This window comes from Lonchura striata, chromosome 1 (assembly GCF_046129695.1).
Source record: "Lonchura striata isolate bLonStr1 chromosome 1, bLonStr1.mat, whole genome shotgun sequence".
In the NCBI taxonomy this organism is placed as follows: Eukaryota; Metazoa; Chordata; class Aves; order Passeriformes; family Estrildidae; genus Lonchura; species Lonchura striata.
Genome location: NC_134603.1, coordinates 89172066 through 89191159, shown reverse-complemented (window position 1 = coordinate 89191159; position 19094 = coordinate 89172066).

Here is a 19094-nt window from a genome sequence, read left to right as displayed (position 1 = left end):
CCCTGGATGTATTTAAAAAAGGACTGGATGTGGCACTTGGTGCCATGGTTTAGTTGAGGTGTTAGGGCATGGGTTGGACTTGATGATCTCAAAGGTCTATTCCAACCTAATGATTCTGTGATTCTGTGATACTCTCAGCAGCCCAGAGGGCACCAGAGGCAGTAGGACTCCTTAGCAAGAGCTTGGCAGGTTACAAGTAGAAGTTTGGGGATTTGACTGTCCCCTGTTACTGATTTGAGAAGGCGCTTTGTGGCACCCAAACCAGCCCAGCAGAACTGCTGACAGAGGATTCCAGGCCCTCCTGAACAGATCCGTGTGTGTGTATTCTCATCACATCTCCAGGGTCAGATTTAGTGATAATTTGACTCAAACTAATATCTACATAAGGGGATTTTGCAAATTTATAATTTCCAAAGGGCACATCTGCTAATATTCTATTATAATTTCTGAACTCCATTTCTTTCATTAAGGAGCTAATTTTGTTCCCAAGAGGATCATTAGCTTTTACCCATTTTGATTAATTTAATTCATATTACCAATAGCTACCTAAGGCTTTATGAACTGGATGGGAACTTTTAGCTTTTGCTTTAACGTAGTCTCTCACCATGAGAAATCTTGTCACTTCTAATTGCATTTAGAGGAATTTAAATTAATTTCCTTTGACATTTTTTTTCAGATCTATACTAAGTGCATGTTACACTCTTCACAATGATCTTATTCTGCCTTCATAAAAATGTTAAGCATGGAGGGCTCTTTGTCCAGGATTATCCTAAAATCACTCTCAGGAGACTTGTTCCCAAGAGGTTTGGGATTTCCTCAACTCTTAGTGAGTTACAGAGCAGATATACAGATTTTCTTTGCCTCATATCTCTTTCAATGGAGTTTAGCCTTGGGCTCTTCTCCTCCGCAGATCTCCCTGCAGTTCTTACATACAACTTTACAGCTGTCTTGGAAGATTTGTTCCCAGGAGAGAGAAAGTGGAGGAGGGAATTACTTTTCACACATGATGGACATGGGGATGAGGTAATAACAGCAAAGAGAGGACCAAAGGGTGCTTGGTGTATGGCACTTGGGATAGTACCAGATGTAGGAACAGATGCTGTTCGTGAATTGCCCAAACAGGGCTTCTCAGACATCTCTGGCGGCTACCACTCTCTCTGCAGCTCCTGTCAAGCAAAAGCCAGCATGCTTCCTCTTTCCCCACTGTCACATTCACGTTCCAGGTGATGCCCGGAGAGGCTGAACCTGTAACAGAGACTAGACAGAGCTAAAGGAATAAAGTAAGTATTTATTGAAAGACCTAAAAGGATACACCTTGGGCAGCACAAGAGCCTGGCCAGGGCTACACTCAAGATGGACCCAAAATGGCCACAAAATGGATGATTGGTCACAAGGTCTCATGCTTTTATAAGTTTTGGTTAATTTGCATATTGGAGTTAATTGTCCGATTACAGCTTTAGGTTATGAAGTTACATCCTCTTTGTTCGCTCTTCTTCAGCTGCCCCCTGTTTATACCTTTTGGCCTGAAACTTGTAACAGTTGTCCTTGGTCTCAAACTGGAAAAGGATTGTTTTTTCTACCTACCTTGTGAAGAGAACCTACTAACACTTAACATGAAGCTCAGAGCTACACCCTTAGGCAGCACAGAATCTGAAAAATATGAAAGATAAAACTTAAGGCATCACAGGCCATGGCTATGATCATATATTTCACCATTATCAGCAATTTCTTCTCATATAATGATGGCAATTTGATAGCAGAATTTAAGTGCATGTCCCTGTGATCTGCATTTCTTTCCATTTCTGCCTGGATTTGCAAAGGCTACAGTGTTGTTCAATTTTCCTTTCTATTGATTGTAAATGGGAATTCACCCTAGCTGGATGAAAAAAAATCATCGTCCTCAAGCCTAAAATGCCACTTTGCATGTTCCTAATAGCTTGTTATATTTGGATGCTTAGCTTCAGCCATGGGCATTGATTCTTCAGTTTCCTGATATTACCATTAAAACTGGTGAGTTGTCATCACAGGTAAAACCATGTGATATATAAAGCAGGCCTTCAAAGCCTGTTACAGTGGCAGCTATAAATGGCAGAAATTGAGTAAATGTTCTGCATAGTCAAAGTACAAGCAGAGCCTGCATTCTCCAAATGGCACATCCTTGGAGACCACACAGTTGCTATTTAGAGACCTTGAGCACCTCCTAAATCCAGCAGGAGCTGTGGGCACTATAAATAGTTCATGCTGGGACTGACATAGCAGAGCTGGAGCTAAGGAACATTGTTATAAAACCTCTGGGATAAAGGCAGGGATGTAAAAAAATAGGTCTGGATGCATAGTCTGGCTCATACCTTTGAAGCTAAGGTAGCTATACCCACCACTTATGTGAATTCCCTTGCTGTGTATTTTGCAGTGCACAAGCAGGACATGGCCTGCAAAACCTTACTGTGTTGAGTGCTGATTGTGAGCTGACAACAATCCTCAGCAGAAGCACAGGCGGGAGGGACCTTCTGAAATGGCCAGCTGCCCTGTGCATGCAGCACAAAGGCAATAAATTCCTTATCTCACCAGCCTATAAATCTTTGTTGACCATCTCTGTGCATGTCTCTAGAAGAACATTTGATCTAATAACCTTTTTAAAAATTTCCCTTAATTTTCCAGCATAACCCCCCAGTGAATCATTAATGTAACAAGATAAAGATCTCTAGCTAAGGAATTATTCTTATTATAAAGTTCCCAAGTTCTAGTAGCAAACCTCTCCAGGGTATATATTAAGCCAAAAAGGTCCCACACAATCATTTAAATCTACAAAATTCAATTCATTTCTGACTCCCTCCAGGCACTTGTTTTATAGTGATCTAATAAAGGAGAGTTGTGGCTGTTAAATGATAAAGTCTCCAAAGGGGACGTGGGAACTCTGCACACTAGTCCCCAACATTTGCTGGGAAGCTTTATTCCTCCATCTCACCTACATCCCTTTTGACAAGGAAACCTTTCAAAGTCTTACAAAAGGAGTAGATGATTCTATTTTTAAAGGAAAGCAAAGTAAAAAAAAAAAATCGTTACATAAATGTACTGCTTAAGGATTTAGGTTACAAAAAGATTAAGCACTTAATTGTTCCAGAAATTATATGTGCGTCTTCACCGAACCACTGAAACTAAAGATGGAGCAGATGCACATCTGTTCTGTTTCCTTGCTGGTGCATCCCTGAGATGCTTTTTCTGCTACTTCCTCCAGCCTAGTTCTAAATTACCTGTGAAGTTATCATTGGAGCAATTCTGTTGTGTGATAATGCACAGAGATTCCCTGCAAGACAGTGTCTGATGGTTTGGGGATTTTTTTCACGTAGTCTTGAGAATAGAGAGGTAGGGATAATACAATACTAGCTTTCCTGATTGTATCAAAAGCATAACTACAGGTATATCAGTATCATCCACTAAACTGCACTCAAGAGGCATTAGATAACTTTTCTTACAGTTGAAAAATGCATGAAGTTTTTACATACAGTTTTTACCTGAAGTTCTCTGTTAGGAAAATGGGTCTCTTACCTGATGTTAAACACAACTTCCTACCTAATGCAGACACAGGGCTAGGTCAAACTTGATACTATAACAGCTAGTTACAGTCCATCTGAGAATCCCCAAGGTTAATCACCATCAGGTAATCCAGGCTTTGCAGTATCCATTTTTGTCCATGCAATAAGAGATTATTTATGTTCATTTTAACTATGTGGTAACCACAGTATTTTGCAACACATGGTATTTTCCTTGCAAAGATGAGACATAAAAGAGAAAATAGGAGCTTCCTTCCAAACTGCAAAAAAAAACCCCATTCTGAGGTGTATGCACAAAGACCAAAGGAGACCCAGCTTTATTTCCAAGGAAGCCAATTCAATTTATCCTCCAGTGCCCACACCTTAATGCATTAAGTGTTTTGGGGGCTTGCCACTGGGACTGAATGTATTTTTTCAGCCAAAGACAGGCTTTGTGAGAATGTTTAAAGAAATCAATATGTGAGGTTTGTCTAAGGTTACATATTTGTTAATGTTATATTGATTACACTATTGGTTGTAAATTATGTAACTTAATAAAGCTGTGGACTCTTTCTAATAAAGAGAAAGACATTATTCTATTAGCTGGCAACTTAAGGCAAAGAAACTTAATAATAAAGCACATTATAAGACCACAGCCCAGAGACTGACAAATTCAATTCACTGTGGAAGTGGCTGTGATGTTGCAGACTGTTGGGCTGTATCCTCACACTATTAGGCTGTGCAGGTTGAGTTTAAAAGAGTGTGAAGTTTGCTCTCTGAAGCTGTGATGTGGCCATAAAAAGCAGATGAGAACAATGAAGTGGCCTGAAAGGACACACAGAGTAGTTCTGGAGTCATGGGCACCCCACACACAGTTGAGATGGCACATGTGCCATCGCTGCCTTCTGTCACATGTTCATGTTTTTAGCTGAGGCTTCTGTTCAGCGTTAGTTTTCCCCAAAATTGCTTCTCACATCTCCTTGGAGATGAACTTGTTTTGTTTTATTTTACTTTAAAAAAAGCTCTCAATACCCAGGGGAAAAAAAAACCTGAAAATGCTTTAAAAGGAAATGAAATGGTGAATTTCCGAGTGACAAAAGATTGCCTCTCCACAATACAATTGCATTTCCACAGCTGTGGAGAAAAGATATTGGAGCAGCTCCACTTGGGGCAAGTGGGATTGACAAGCAGTTGCTTGCAGAAGTGGGTCTAATATTTGACTTGACTGCAGCTGCCAGGCATCAGAGTTGTTTTGAGAGCAGAAAAAAAGCACACCATGTCAGCGAGTTTGGAGCACCTCCTCCAGCTGCCTTCACAACCTGATGCTTTTTATGTAGCTGGAAACAGAAGCTCCAAATCCAGCCTCCAGAATGATGCCAGCCCTGGTGGCCTCCCATCCCCACACATCCCTCCCAGCATTCTCTCAGATCCAGATCAGTAATTAGGCACAGGCATCAGCAACGCCACCTGGACCACTCCTGTGGTGCTTGAAGCACCATCAGTCCACAGGGGACATGGCAAGCATACAGATTTCACAGAAACATAGAATAATAGAATGATTTGGGCTGGAAGGGACATCTGTTAAAGAACATCTGTTCCAGCTCCTTGCCCTAGGCAGGGACACCTTCCACTAGCCTAGGTCACTCAAAGCCACATCCAGCCTGGCCTTGAACACTTCCAGGGATGGGACAGCCACAGCTTCTCTGGGCAACCTGTTCAGTGCCTCACCACCTTCACAGTAAATAGTTTCATCCTAGTATGTAATCTAAACCCAGTCAGGTTCACTTTAAAGAAAATTCTTCTTGTTCTGTCCCTATATGCTCTTATAAAAATCCTTCTCCATCTCTTTTGGTAGTCCCCCTTCAGGCACTGTAAGGCTGTCCTAAGCAGCCCTCCCTGGAGTTTTCTCCAAGCTGAACAGTCTCTCTTCATAGGAGAGGTGCTTCAGTCCCCAATCATCTTCACAGCCTCCTCTGCACTCACTCCTGTAAATCCACATCCTTCTTATGTGGGGGGTCCCAGAGCTGGACACTTAATTAGAAGTTAACTTTTAATTAATGCAAGATATGGACTGGAGGAGTGGGTCTGCTGCTAGCCAGAGTGCTCCTCTCCAGGACAGGGAGACCTCTTTGTGCCTGTCAGCACAACCATCACCTGCTAACATGGAAACTCTATGTCAGACCACGCGAGTCTCCTCTGCTAGGAAGCACCAGGTGTTGCAGGTGAAAACACCTGAAATCTGTCTCCTGGGTCAATGAATTCAGCCACCTAAAATGGACATGCTCAGGGTAACCTGGTACATTTTGCAAATGAGAGGTCTTTCAGCTGCTCTCATTAGAAGCTTTTGAGTTTCTCATCTAGGTAATTAAACACCTCATTTCCACAAGAAATTCAGAAGTTGAGGACTGGTTCTGCTTGTGGTTCCATCTGTGTCAAATCAAGGCAGTTACCAGGTGCTGCATGCATGGAGCAGGCTCAGTGGATTAGGAGCTGTGAATCAATCCCACAGCTTCCCACAGGAAGACACATTTACTTCATTGGGAATTTAAGGGGAATGGCGTAACAAAACTGACTCTGCATATTTGGGGGTTTTAAGTGATAGAGATGTCCTGCCCTGTCATACCTGTTGTTACAAACCCACTAACCTTGTAACCAGCATCCTAAACAGAAGTTCATCTCCACAACTAAAACCTTTCCCTTTCACTAAAATCGCTGACATCTCAACCCTGAAAGTGTAACAAAAACCTCACAGCCCAAATATTAACTCAGGAAAAAACCCTAAAATTTAAACAAAATATCAAACTAAACTAAAAAAGAAAAAAAAAAATGCTTGAGCAGAACGACTCACTTTCATAGAGCCCTTAGGAAGGAGGAGACCAGGTCACACTAGTATAAGACCAGTGTGTTTTGAATGAGGCAGATCTCCCAGAATGAACCTGTGTGCCAGCAGTAATGGAGGTGGTGGTGCATCCTCCCTGTCACCACTAGGTTTTGTTTTTAAAACAAAGCAGTGAATGAAGCGATGGACTGGCAGTGCTCTGCAAGGCACAAAATGAGCTCCAAAATCCACATAACATCCACATAATAGCAAGTTATTCTGACTTGACCATGAGCCACTGGTAATGAAGACAATGAGCTAATGAGGTGCTGCCAGCCCAGCCTTGGTCTTGAGTGGGAGATGTTGGCCTGAACTCGTTCCCACTGCAGCAATGACAAGTTGCTTAACTGTTAGCAAAAGAGCAGCTTCAAATCCTTCATTTGTCTGGTTGGGGGTTCAGTTTTGTGGGGGTAAAAATAGTGGTGGAAAGGAATGATTAAACAGCTTAAGTAAGATGATTTAGGTCATCATTGCAAGCTGAATTTCTGCTCTAAGAAAAGGAATCTCCCAGCTGATGGTGGTTTTAGCCACACTGCTATTACTCCATGCTGCTGCTAGTTTAACACTGATACCAGTCCCCACCCTGCTGTTCCTGGCTCTCTCTGGGTCTCTGGTTTTTGACTTCAAGCAAGCTGGAAAGGACAGAAAAGGGAAACCAGAAAAGCTACTAGAGCACCCAGGTGAGCTGTACTCAATCATTACATTTTTTCAACTTTCTTTTGTCTTGCAATGCATTATGTTCACATCTAATTATGATCTGACAGTGCCAATACTTGGTATTATTTTAATATTTATGCCTGTGAATAACCCCTCCAAAATGAAAGGATTAGTGCTTGTATGATCAAAGCCACTGTAAACTCTGTGTTCTCTGTGGTGGCAAGTGTGTTTTATATTTGCTTCCTAAGCTGCTTTGAACACTGTGGCCACTACAAAAATAGTGCATAACAATGAGTTTTCAATAGCAATACTTAACAATTCTTCAGCTGTTGAGAAGGGAAAATGTTCAATGCAATCATAATTTTGTTACGGTGCTGCTGGGTTTTTTCTTTTCAAGATCGTTAAATAAGCATGAATGAGGTACAGTATCATGGGTTTTATTGGAGGCATAAGCATCTGAGTCATTCACAAAATGCTCCCCATTATCACATGTAATTGCAAAACAAAAGAAGATAGTCTCCTTGGGAATTTAGCATATATGATTTCTTTTAAAGACCTAATGCTGTGGAAGATAGGCAGCATTAATTCTGTACATGCTCTTTCATACTTGCATTATTTTTTATTCCTTTCAATAACTCAAGACCCAACATTCCTAGTTAAATGTGCTCTTGTTTTTTTCCTCCTTTTTAATTAATGCTTACAGTTCAATGTCAGTTTGCTTTCTCTATGCTTGACTTAGATACTTAACTTTATTGCTCATTGATTTATGATGTGGAGGACCCAGCACTGTCAATCATTGAGCTCCTCTCAGACTTTAGACAAAGATGATGATCAAATCTACATGATCAGAAAAAAAATTTGAGCAAAAGCAATAAGCAGCAGCTCCTGGGCAGGGGTAGGATGGGGGCATGTGAGAGGGAAGACAAGGCAAGGCAAAAGAAAAAGTTCAGATGTTATTGTGGAATTATACAGAAACCATTACCCCGCTTTCCCAATGTGCCTTCTCCTTCTCTGTTGCATGCAGTTTCTTAAAAATACAAATTACTAAAAGAAATAGAGAAGTAAATCTAACACCAGAGAAGGTGGTGAAGTACAAAGCAGGATCTTGATGGGGATTGTATTTCATTATATGGCTTGTGGTAGGAAAACATTCAGAAATTAGTCTTGAGACTTCTGTTCGGCTTCAGTATTTTTGTCTCTAGGAGAGGTTGTCTCTCTGTCCTTCTTCAACATATTGACTCAAAAGAGAAATATGTGCTGAGATAGCAACCGGGCACAGAGTGATGGCTGAGGCACAGGGAGGCTGCAGTGCAAGGGGTCAATGCAAATGTACAGAGAAGGTCTTTCTTGTGTCCACAGGGGGTGCTGGTGGTGACATTTCTTCCACATCTTGGGATGCCATGATGAAGCCAGGGAAGTTTCTCACTACCAGCCTCACAGCATCTAGGTACAGCACAGAGCAGCAAAAGGTTGAGAGGAGAGTAAAGATGTTATTGAAGATCATAGATCAGGTACTGGGAAACTCTTTAAACTTACCCTAATTTTGTCTACTTAGCATTTCATCAAAATGCATCTGTGCATTTTGCAAATCTCCAAAGCCTATCTCTCTAGTGAAGCCCATTACATTTTGTGCTGCACAACTTTGATCTCACAGAACAGTCTCTTTATATTAAGTAATAAGGCATCATTTGGTTTGCATTTCATCCATTCTTTATCACATCTACATTCAGGTAATTGCTTCCACGTGCTCTTTAGTAAAACTCAACTGCAGTTCAAGCATGTTTACATTTATGGATGGATTGAGTATGTCAAGTGTTGACACATTATTTTTTTTTCCTCCAAGATGCCCAATCCTCACAGACCATTTAAAGGGCGGAGGATGAAAAAAGTCACTAATTCATGTTTCAAAAATTTCTAGAATTGCTCCTGAGATGTTTTTCAAATCTCTAATTTACCATATACTAAGTTTTAACGCTTGCCATGCCATTTTGTTCATGTCAGGGTAGGCCTCCCATGTGTTTGATTATGTTGCTATTTAATGTGGCAAAAGTTTTAACTCTTTCTATACTACAAGATATTAATAAGGTAACCTGTGACTATTTCTTCAAAGTGGAACAAAGCTGTATTTTGTCTTTCCTAGGAATTTGTAGTGAGTAGTTCCAGTTGTCCCCTGTGCTGCTAGCAGAAATAGTTTGCCAACTACAGCATGAATCGTGAAGACTGAGAGAATAGCAGTGTCAACACAGCAGTGATTTTAATTTTAATTCTTTTTTGCATAAAGGCTGTTGTTGAGAAGGAGTAGAAACGAAGTACAGGCTGTTCTGGAAGATGTAGAACAGATCCATGTTCTGCATGCTATATAAAGATTAATCTTCATACACTGATAGTTGTTGTCAGCCCAGCTGGCTTTTTTTTCCCTTTTGCTAAATGTTAATAGAAATGTACTAGCACAGTTTACCAGAGACACTTACAGCTGTTAAGATGGATGAAATAGAAAGAAGCTGTGTCAAGACAAACCCAGGAGATTTGACACCTGCTTAGGTGACAAGAAGCATGAACTGAGGGGAGAATCTCTTATTCTAGGGTCATTGCAAGCATTGCCAAATTTGGTTGTTTAGGAGCTGTAGGAGTGTTGCTTGTCTTGTTTTACTGATGTTGGGTGCATTTTGCGGGGAGTAGCATGGGAGAGTAGTTTCTTTTTCTTTCCCAAGGGAAGGAACACTTTAAATAGTCCTTTTAAGTAGAAAGCAGTGAACCAGTGACAATGGCCTGGATCTTAATCCACTTGACTGTATTTATGTAGGACAGAGGGCCTGGCAACCTGATTTTGTCTGTAGATACTGCACTATGCACTTAACAAAAGAGCTCCTACTGTATACAAATCTCTCATTTCTTCTTGGGCACCAGGTGTCCTCCTGAAAGCCCCACACAAATCATCTGTTTATCCTGGGCACTTACTATAATATAAGGGCACTTCATAGTCTTAATATAGTTTTGCTACTATCCCTAAGAAAAAAAGACAGCAATAAGGAGTTTCTGGGTAACTCAGATCCTGCTAAATGCATGTTTAAAAGAGCTTAGCTAAAAGATGTAGGCTGAGGACCAGTGTTTTTCATCCTAGCACAAAGGTCCCAGCATGTGATCTGGGATCTCAGCTTTTGGCAAATTAAGGGCACAGTTGCAAGCCCGAGGATAGGATCTGAGTGAGACAGCAGGGAGAAGGGGAAGCTGCTTCCCCCAGCCAGGAAAGTGGACTTGCAGCTCCACAAGGCAGTAGTTCCCAAGACCTGATGTCTGCAATCATAAGGTCTGTTTAAACATGAGGCTGGCTCTTTTTCTACAGTGTGACATAGATTAGGAATTTATTTTGGTTGTTTTTATCCACATGTAAAACCCAGTATGGTTAAGTGCTGCACAGAACAACAACAAAAAAAAAAACAAACAGTGAAACCATGTGCTTGATTCATTGAGCCCCTGTGTGTGCTTGTGCAGTCACAGAGTTCTGAGACTCAGGGATGTGATGAAGACACAAACTCTCTCTATTAAATGTCACATTTTATGAACACTTTGAAAATTCAAATACAAGATGTAATGTAGACTGTGAATTCCTGCAAGGGCCACCGTCAGATCTATTTCATAATGAGAAAGGCCAGAACACAGAGAAATTTCTCTGATGGCATCCCATGTATCCTTGCATATTTGCCCTCAGGTGAAGAAGTAAAGCTTAAATAATCAAGTTTGTTGCCTTTTTATTTGCTTTCTAATTTTTGAGGCCTAATTGTCCATTGTTTATTTTTTCTTTTATCCCACAGATACTTTTCATACTGAGTTCTAAAAATTTTCTCTGAGATACTTTTGGTTATTACTGGCAGAGAGCAGATGTCTTGGAGTGGTCCATTCATAGTGCAGTGATCTTAAAGAGCAGTAATAAACCAATGTTCTCTGACATGAAAAGTATAGATTTATAGGATAATTGAGGTGTGAAGGGACCTCAGAAAGTCTCTACTCCAGCCTCCTGCTCAAAGCAAGGCAATGTTTGGGATCAGACCAAGTTGCTTTGTTCAGCTAGGTCTTGAAAACCTTTTAGAATGCAGACTTGACGGCCTCTGTGAAAACCTGTCTCACTGCTTGGCTGTCCTCTAACAGAAAATAATATTCCTCTCTGAACTACTCTTGTTCAATTTATGCTCATTCCCTGTCTTCGTCCTACCATGCACCACTCTAAGAGGCCTGGCTGTTTCTTCTTGATACCTTCCTCATATTTACAGGGGCACTGCTTTTAAGGTCTGCCCAAGCCCATCTCTTCTCCAGGCTGAGCAAACCCCAGTTGTTCAGCCTCTCCTCACAGAACTAACACTGTAGCCCCTGACTGGGGCAGTTCTGGGCATCTGGAACCGGGTGATGGAGCTAGACGTGGTCTGAGAGGCTGACCTGAGGAGGTGGACCTGCTTGATCTGCTGGCTGTGCTCCTGTTCACAGAGCCCCAGATGCTGCTGCCCCTCCAGACATCTCATAATTAGCGTGTACCAGCCAGGCTATTTTGGCAGCAATGGGCTGAGAACACTCTCCACCTGGGGAGCTGACAACCCCACCGACCCTGCTGCCCACACAAGCACCAGCAGCTATATGTCAAGAGAGGTGTGCTAGCTGGTGCTAATGAAGAGAAGGGGTTAATTTGTCCTAGTTGTACATAGCCCTACACTTGCAGCTCAGGAGATGGAAGGAATGTGACTAAGTCGGTGTTGATACCAAGTCTGAGAACACATGTGAGAATGAATTGGCAGAGCTGGAATTCAGATGGGACAAAAATAGCAAAAGGGAGTGGGTGGGAACAGTCACACATTTGTATTACAGGTACTTGGTCTAGACCCCAACATTTACAGAGACTCCTGAATTTTTCTTTACTAATTCTTATTAATCCAGTTTCTCTTGTCAGCAGCGCCTTTTCCCCTTAACAGTAATGTCCAGCAGCTCAGACCTGCTGTTCTCTATCCTGAAGGACAACTTGGGCAAAAAGTTCCTTTCAGCTCCAAGCAGAAAATATTGCCAGTTTCCCTGCCTCTTACACAGGGCAACACTTGAATCAAATTGCTCCCATTTATAGACATGGAAACTAAGGCTCACAGTATAAATATTTTTTAAAGCAAACACATAGTAAACCTCAGCCACTAAGGTTGCTCTTATTCCCTTCACAGAAGCAACTGAAAGACTCTGCAGAGAGCAAAGCCTGTGTTTGTGCTGGATTTGTCCAAGCTGCTTTCTCCCCTAGGATGTCTCTTCTCTCACTTGTTGCCCCTTGCCTTCAATCTGTCCATGGGGTTGGTTTGTGACTTTGTTAGGGCTTTTGTGTCTTGCAACAGAGCAAACATTTAGAGTCAGCCCAGGTTGTTTCAGTTGCAGTGTAAAAGATTCACTTGAAACTTAGCTCCAAGGACAATAGCATGCTTTTCCATCAAAGGGTTTGAAGACTCATCAAAGGGTGGGACGTAAAATGAAGCCTTCAAAGGACACACCACTCCTTGCAGCAATCTGTTGGTCTTGCCACCGCCCATTCCCTTGGTGGATTTTTCAGGATTTGCGTCACTGCTCCAGAGAGTTAACACCAATCCTCGCAGCTTGATGCAGAAGTAACATCAGCTGTAGCCAGCAAAAAGCAGAGTACTGCAAACACAGGTCTTGGCAGCAAAGTGAAGAGAGAACAGACTATCAACCAAAAACTTTCATATTGCTTTTACTTGTAACTTTTTAATCCCCCCAGCAATTTGTTCCACAAAAGACTACAAAACAGAGTTTCACTAACATTTACTTAAAGAAGAGCTGTGGGGAAAGCACTTACAATTTACCCATCTGTGTAGCTGTAACATAGTGTAGAAGCATTGTCTTCACCTGGAGAAAAGAAGAAAAAATCAATTGCAATTCCCAAAAGGCAGATGTATTGGTTGAGAAGGCCACAAAATATTTGCAGTTGCTCCAAAGACTTGGAATCAGATCCCCTCTGCACTGCATCGCTGCTCAGCTTCACATGGAAAGAGGGAAGAAAGGGGACTCATGCTCTAGGGAAAAGCTCTTTATGCTCATCAAATGGGTCTTATCAAGGGCAGAATAAAGAAGGGAGGGAGGCATTTGTCATGCCTGAAGAGCCGTATTCTGTTTGTATCACTGACAGGCACAAACCGAGGATTACTTTGGTCTACGTTGCTGCACACAAGCATGCTTGTAGCTCCCACTCAGGAGAAACAGGCTGAAAGCTGTCCAGCCTTTACAAAAATATTACTGTTCCAGTGCTGTCAAGGTCACTGTCAGCCTGGGTTATCTGCTGTGTAAGTACTAGCCCCACAAATCAGGCTTAGCTAAGGGCTATAATTCATACACTCAGCATTTTGTGGATTATGTCCTTTAGCTTTCCCTCACTGCTGTTTTGGATATTCATTTAGCTCCAGTGTGTGACTCCTGCAATTTCTCTTTGGGGTAGCTTCTGATGCAGTGTTTCCCTCTATATTTCTTAATCACAAGTGTACAAAACCAGTCTGTATGAGTAATTTTTTACACAATGCTTATTGTTATCTTTGAACACAGATAGTTCACTGTTGGATAAAACAGTAAAAAAATGCAGGCAACAGGGAGAAAAAAAATCAATGGAAGAGGTACAAAACCCACAAGAAATAATAACAAGAAAGTTCCTGTAGTTAAGGCACCCACAGGAGAGTCAGGAAAACTCATGTCCCTCATTCTGATCTAAACTTTTGCAGATTTCTGTTTTCCAGATGTGCAGCTTTTATTCATAAAAGAAAGATTATGGGTTTTCCCACCTCAAGGATTTATCAACATAAATCACTCAGTCTAAAACTATTTTAAGAAAGTACTGTCAAGAGCAGTTCAGGCACACACTTATGCTATTACATTATTTTATAAAACTGAGGACATAGATAATAAGAAGAGTGTTAGAAAATAAAACAAATCTTTTTGTCCAGCAGAGCAATTATCCTGTGTAATCAAAACAGTCCTTCGATTGTGCAAACAGAAGCATGTTCCCTTCAATAATGTCTAAAGCACGTGTCTCTGTGCTCATCTCCTCTATGCTGGGCTAGCTGTGGCAGTATTTTTGAATCAGGTTACTCAGGTCCACAGATCCATATTGCAAGGAAAGCACTCTCTTTGGAGATACTATGCTAAACAACATGTGTATTTTATTCTGCAAGATTGTCAGGCAATATATGATTTTTTAAAAATTTTGTTCCTGCTAGTGCTGGAGTCATTAGTATATAGAGTGTATATATATAGTAGTAAATATACTTATATATAGTATTATATATAATTATATTCTTCTTTCTGATTCATAATAATTCCAGTTAGTTTTTGTCCTACAATGCCACAAAAGCTTCTTTGTGTCCTTTATGCCCCAGATGTGCAGGCACCTTCATTGCTTTAGGAAGTTGCCTGTTTCTCTCCAGTTTCGTGATTCAGTGAAGCATCTTGGCATAAGACTTTCTCTCTGCTTTACTTCTTCTAAACAATTTAACACGTTTAAGTGGCCCTGAACATGATCACTTCTATTGCACAGCTGGGCCTACAGCAAATCCCCAGAATCAACCAGCCTAAAACTTCTAAGCCTGAGATTTGACTCACAGTGTTGATGCCTCAGGCCCAGTCTTCTGTACTGCAGACAGTTTGGCTCAGGAAAAAAATAATGGGCATCGTTCTTTGCAAAAAGTCCCATTTTTTTTTTTTTCATTCTGTTCTATCTGATCTGATCCTATTTATCCTTCTGAGGAAATAACTTTAAAAGCATTTCAGCCTTTGCTGCTGACTAATTATCAACTTTTTTCAAGTGAATTTCCCCATCCTTCCTCTTCTCTGGGCTCCTAAAAACATGATTCAAAGATATTTTAAAAATATAAAAAGATAATGCAGAGACATCCCAGATACTCCAGCCAGCAAGCTGGGGTCTTTATCTGGGTCCTAGCTCAAATGCCTCTACACAAACACATCGAGTATGGGGAACAAATAGAAGAACTAAAGATGTGCACACACCTGCTTGGGGATGACAACATCAGCATCACAGGGATATGGTAGGATGGCTCCTGTGACTAGAGCCTTGGAATGGAAGGTTTCAGGTTTTTTAGGAGGCACAGGCTACGGAGAAGAGAAGGGAATGTAGCCCTGCTGTCAATGACCATCCTTTCCCTGTCAATGCCTGGAAAAGGATGAGGAGTCCACTGAGGGCTGGTGGGTGAAGATTAAGGGGGACAGCAGGGACAGGGGATGTTATAGTGGGAGTCTGCTACAGGCCACCCAATCAGGAGATTGGTGTGGATGAAGCTCTCTGTAGGCAGATGGATGCCTGTACACTCTTAATCCCTGGTCCTTGTGGGGCATTTCAACCTCCTCAATGTCTGTCGGAGGGAAAACATGGCAGGGCAAAAGAAATCCCAGCGGTTCCTCAAATGTGTAAAAGCAACTTCCTTACACAAGTGACTGAGGAGTCAACAAGGAGAGGTGCCATGCTGGACCCAGTGCCCACCAACAAGGAGGAGCTGGTGAGAAATGCAGTGCTCCAAGGCACTGTAAGTGACAATAAGATGGTGGAGATAAAGATCCTCAGGGCACAGCAAAATCACTGCCCCAGACATCAGGAGTGCAAAGCTTTGGCCTCTTGAAGGACCTACTCCATAGAGTCCTGGAAAGCAGAGGGGCCCAAGGATGCTGGCTGAATTTCAAGGATCACTTCCTCCAAGCTCAGGATCAATGGATTCCAGCAAGAGGGAAATCAGGAAAAATTACAAGAGGCATTCATGGATGGATAAGAAGCTGCTGAGCAAGCTCAGAGAGAAAAACAAAGCTTTCAGGAAGGGGAAACAAGGACGGGCGATCTGGGAGGAATACAGGGAAATTGTATGGCAAGCTAGGGACAAGGCTTGGGAAACCAAGGCCCAGTTAGAATTTAATTTGGCCAGGCATATCAAAGATAACAGAAAGGGCTTCTATAGATATATTGCAAGAAAAAGAAAAACAGGGACAATGTGAGCCCTCTCCTGAAGGAAACAAGAGATCTGGCTACACTGGACAAAGGGAAGACTGAGGTTCTCAATGACTTCTGTGCCTCATTCTTCAACAGCAAGTGTCCCAGCCACACCACCCAAACAAGAAAGACACAGGGACTGGGAAAGTGAAGACCCTGAGCCCTCTCAGGTTTGAGGCCATCTAAGGAACTTGAATATGCACAAGTCCATGGGAGTCAACAATAATCATCTGCAGGTCCTGAGGGAACTAGCAAAGTTCCTAATCTACCATTTTTGAGAAATTGTGGCAGTCAGGTAAAGCTCTTAATGACTGGAAGAAGAAATATACCCCCCATTTTTAAAAAATATGTCAGAGTTTGACACAGGCCCAACACCAGGCACCCATGAGAGTCACTCGCTCACCCTCCTCTGTTACAGCTAGGCAGCGGAGAGGGGAAAAGCTAACAAATGCTTCATGAGTGAGATAAGAACCAGGAGAAACACTTCAAGGGCAAAACTGGCTCAGCTTAAATTGCAAAGTGAATTTTATTATAAACAGAATCAGAGGAGGATAATGAGAAACAAAATAAGCCTGTAAAACTCCCTGCCAGCCCCTCCCTCCTTCTCACCAACAGCACATTGGGGTTTTGGTCAGTTCAACACTGAGATTTTCTCCTTCCACTGCTCTGGAAGAGGAGTCCTTCCCCTGTGAGACTGTGGGTACAGTTCTCCATGAACTTCTCCACCGTGGATCCACTCTCATGAGCAGCAGCCCTGCCAAAACTGCTGCAATGCGTGTCTCTCTTTCCATGGGGTGCAGTCCTCCAAGGACAGGCTGCATGGCCTGGAAGCAGGGACCCCCACTCTCTACTGGGTCTCCCACTGGATCACAGCCTCCTCCAGGCATCCACCCACTCCAGCATGGGCACCTCCCTGACAGGTTGTGGGTGGATCTCTGCATCCCCTGTGGATGCCCATGGGCTGCAGGGGCTCAGCTGCTTCACCATGGTCTCACTACAGACTGCAGAGGAATCTTGGCTCTGGCGTCTGGAGCACCTCCTCCACTCTTTCTCCACTGACCTTGGTGTCTCCATGTTGTTTCCCTCATATATTTTTCTCTGACTAGAAGCAAAACCTATCACTTTGTTTTGATTTTCTTCTTAAATGTCATCACAGAGGCATTACCAACCTCTCTTATTGGCCCAATTTAGGCCACAAGCACATCCGTCTTCAGAGTCATCACAGATTGGCTCTGCTGGACATGGTGGAAGCTTCCAGCAGCTTCCCACAGGAGCCATCTTTGTGCTCCTCCCCCCGCTACCAAAAACCAGGCCATGTAAAACCAATACAAAAGGGAAAGCAGAAGACCGAGGGAACTACAGACAAGTCAGTCTTACTTCTGTGCCAGGCAAGATCATGGAGCAGATTCTTCTGGAAAATATGCTAAGGCACATGGAAAACAGAGGTGATTGATAACAGCCAACATGGCTTTACAAAGGGGAAATTGTGCCTGACAAATATGGTGATCTTCTGTGATGGGGCTACAGTGTTGGTGGACAGGGGCAGAGCAACTGACATTGCTTACCTCGACTTAGGCAGAGTGTTTGACTCTGTCCCGCACAACATCCTGATCTCAAATTGGAGAGTTGTGGATTTGATGGATGGACACTCAGTGGATAAAAAACTGTCTGGATGGCCACACACAAAGAGTTGTGGCCAACTGTTCATTGTCCAGTGATGAGTGGTGTCCCTCAGGGGTCAGTACTCGGCCAATGATGTTCAACATTTTTGTTGGTGATATGACCAGTGGAATAGAGCATGAACTGTCAGAAAGTTTGCTGACAACACCAAGTGTGTTAGACATGCTGGAGGGGAGTGATGCCATCCAGAAGGATGTGGACAGGCTTGAGAGGTGGGCCTATGCAAACCTCATAAAGTTCAGCAAATCGAAGTGCAAGGCCCTGCACCCAAATCGTGGCAATCTCAGACACACCCATAGGATGGGCAGAGAAGCAATTGAAAGCAGCCCTGCAGAGAAAGACTTGAGGGTGATACTTTACAAAAACCTCACATGAGCGCAGTGTGTGCTCACATCCCAGAAACCCAGTGGAATCCTGGGCTGCATCAAAAGGAGAGTGGCCAGCAGGGTGAGGGAGGGGATTCTGGCTCTCTGCTCTGCCCTGGTGAGGACCCCACCTGGATCCAGCTATAGGGTCCCAAGAAGGACATGGAACTGCTGGACTAAGTTCAGAGGAGGGCCACAAAGTTGACAAGAGGACTGGAGCTCCTCCCCTACAAAGACAGGCTAAGAAAATTAGGGGTATTCAGCCTGGAAAAGAGAAGGTTTTGTGGACACCTCATAGAAACCCTCCAGTATCTGAAGGGGGCCTTCAGAGAAGCCAGAGAGGCACTCTTTATCAGGAGCTGTAGTGATAAGACAGGACTGATGGATACAAATTGAAAGAGGGGAAATTTAGGCTAGAGATTAGGAAAAAATATTTTTCTGTGAGGGTGGTGAGGCCCTGGAACAGGTTGCCCAGGGAGGTTGTAGATGCCCTATCCCTGGCAGTATTCAAAGCTAGGCTACATAAGGCCTTGGGCAACCTGGTGTAGTAGGTGTCCCTGCCCATGGCAGGGAGACTTAGGACTAGATGATCTTTAGGAGCCATTCCAACCTCTTAGCATTCTATGATAATAAACCTCAACAAACTATGACTGTTGGAGATTAAGCCTTTCTGACCAAATGGAGAAACACACAAGCCTTCAGTTCATATTTTTGCCTCCTAAACCTACAGGTCACCCAGGATGGTGGGCCATGCTTAAAAGTAACTGTGGGCAGACTGAAACACCCTTGTGTTTTTCCTAATGACTTGCCTTTGGTATGGAACAAGTGTTTTATAATGTACTTCGGACAGAAAGAAAAATTTTGATGAAAATTTAAATGGTGCTAGGTCCTTAGAAGTGCATAAAATTATCCATTACTTAATCAGTTATACACACATACATGCTTTTTTCCTGCAGAAGAGGCTG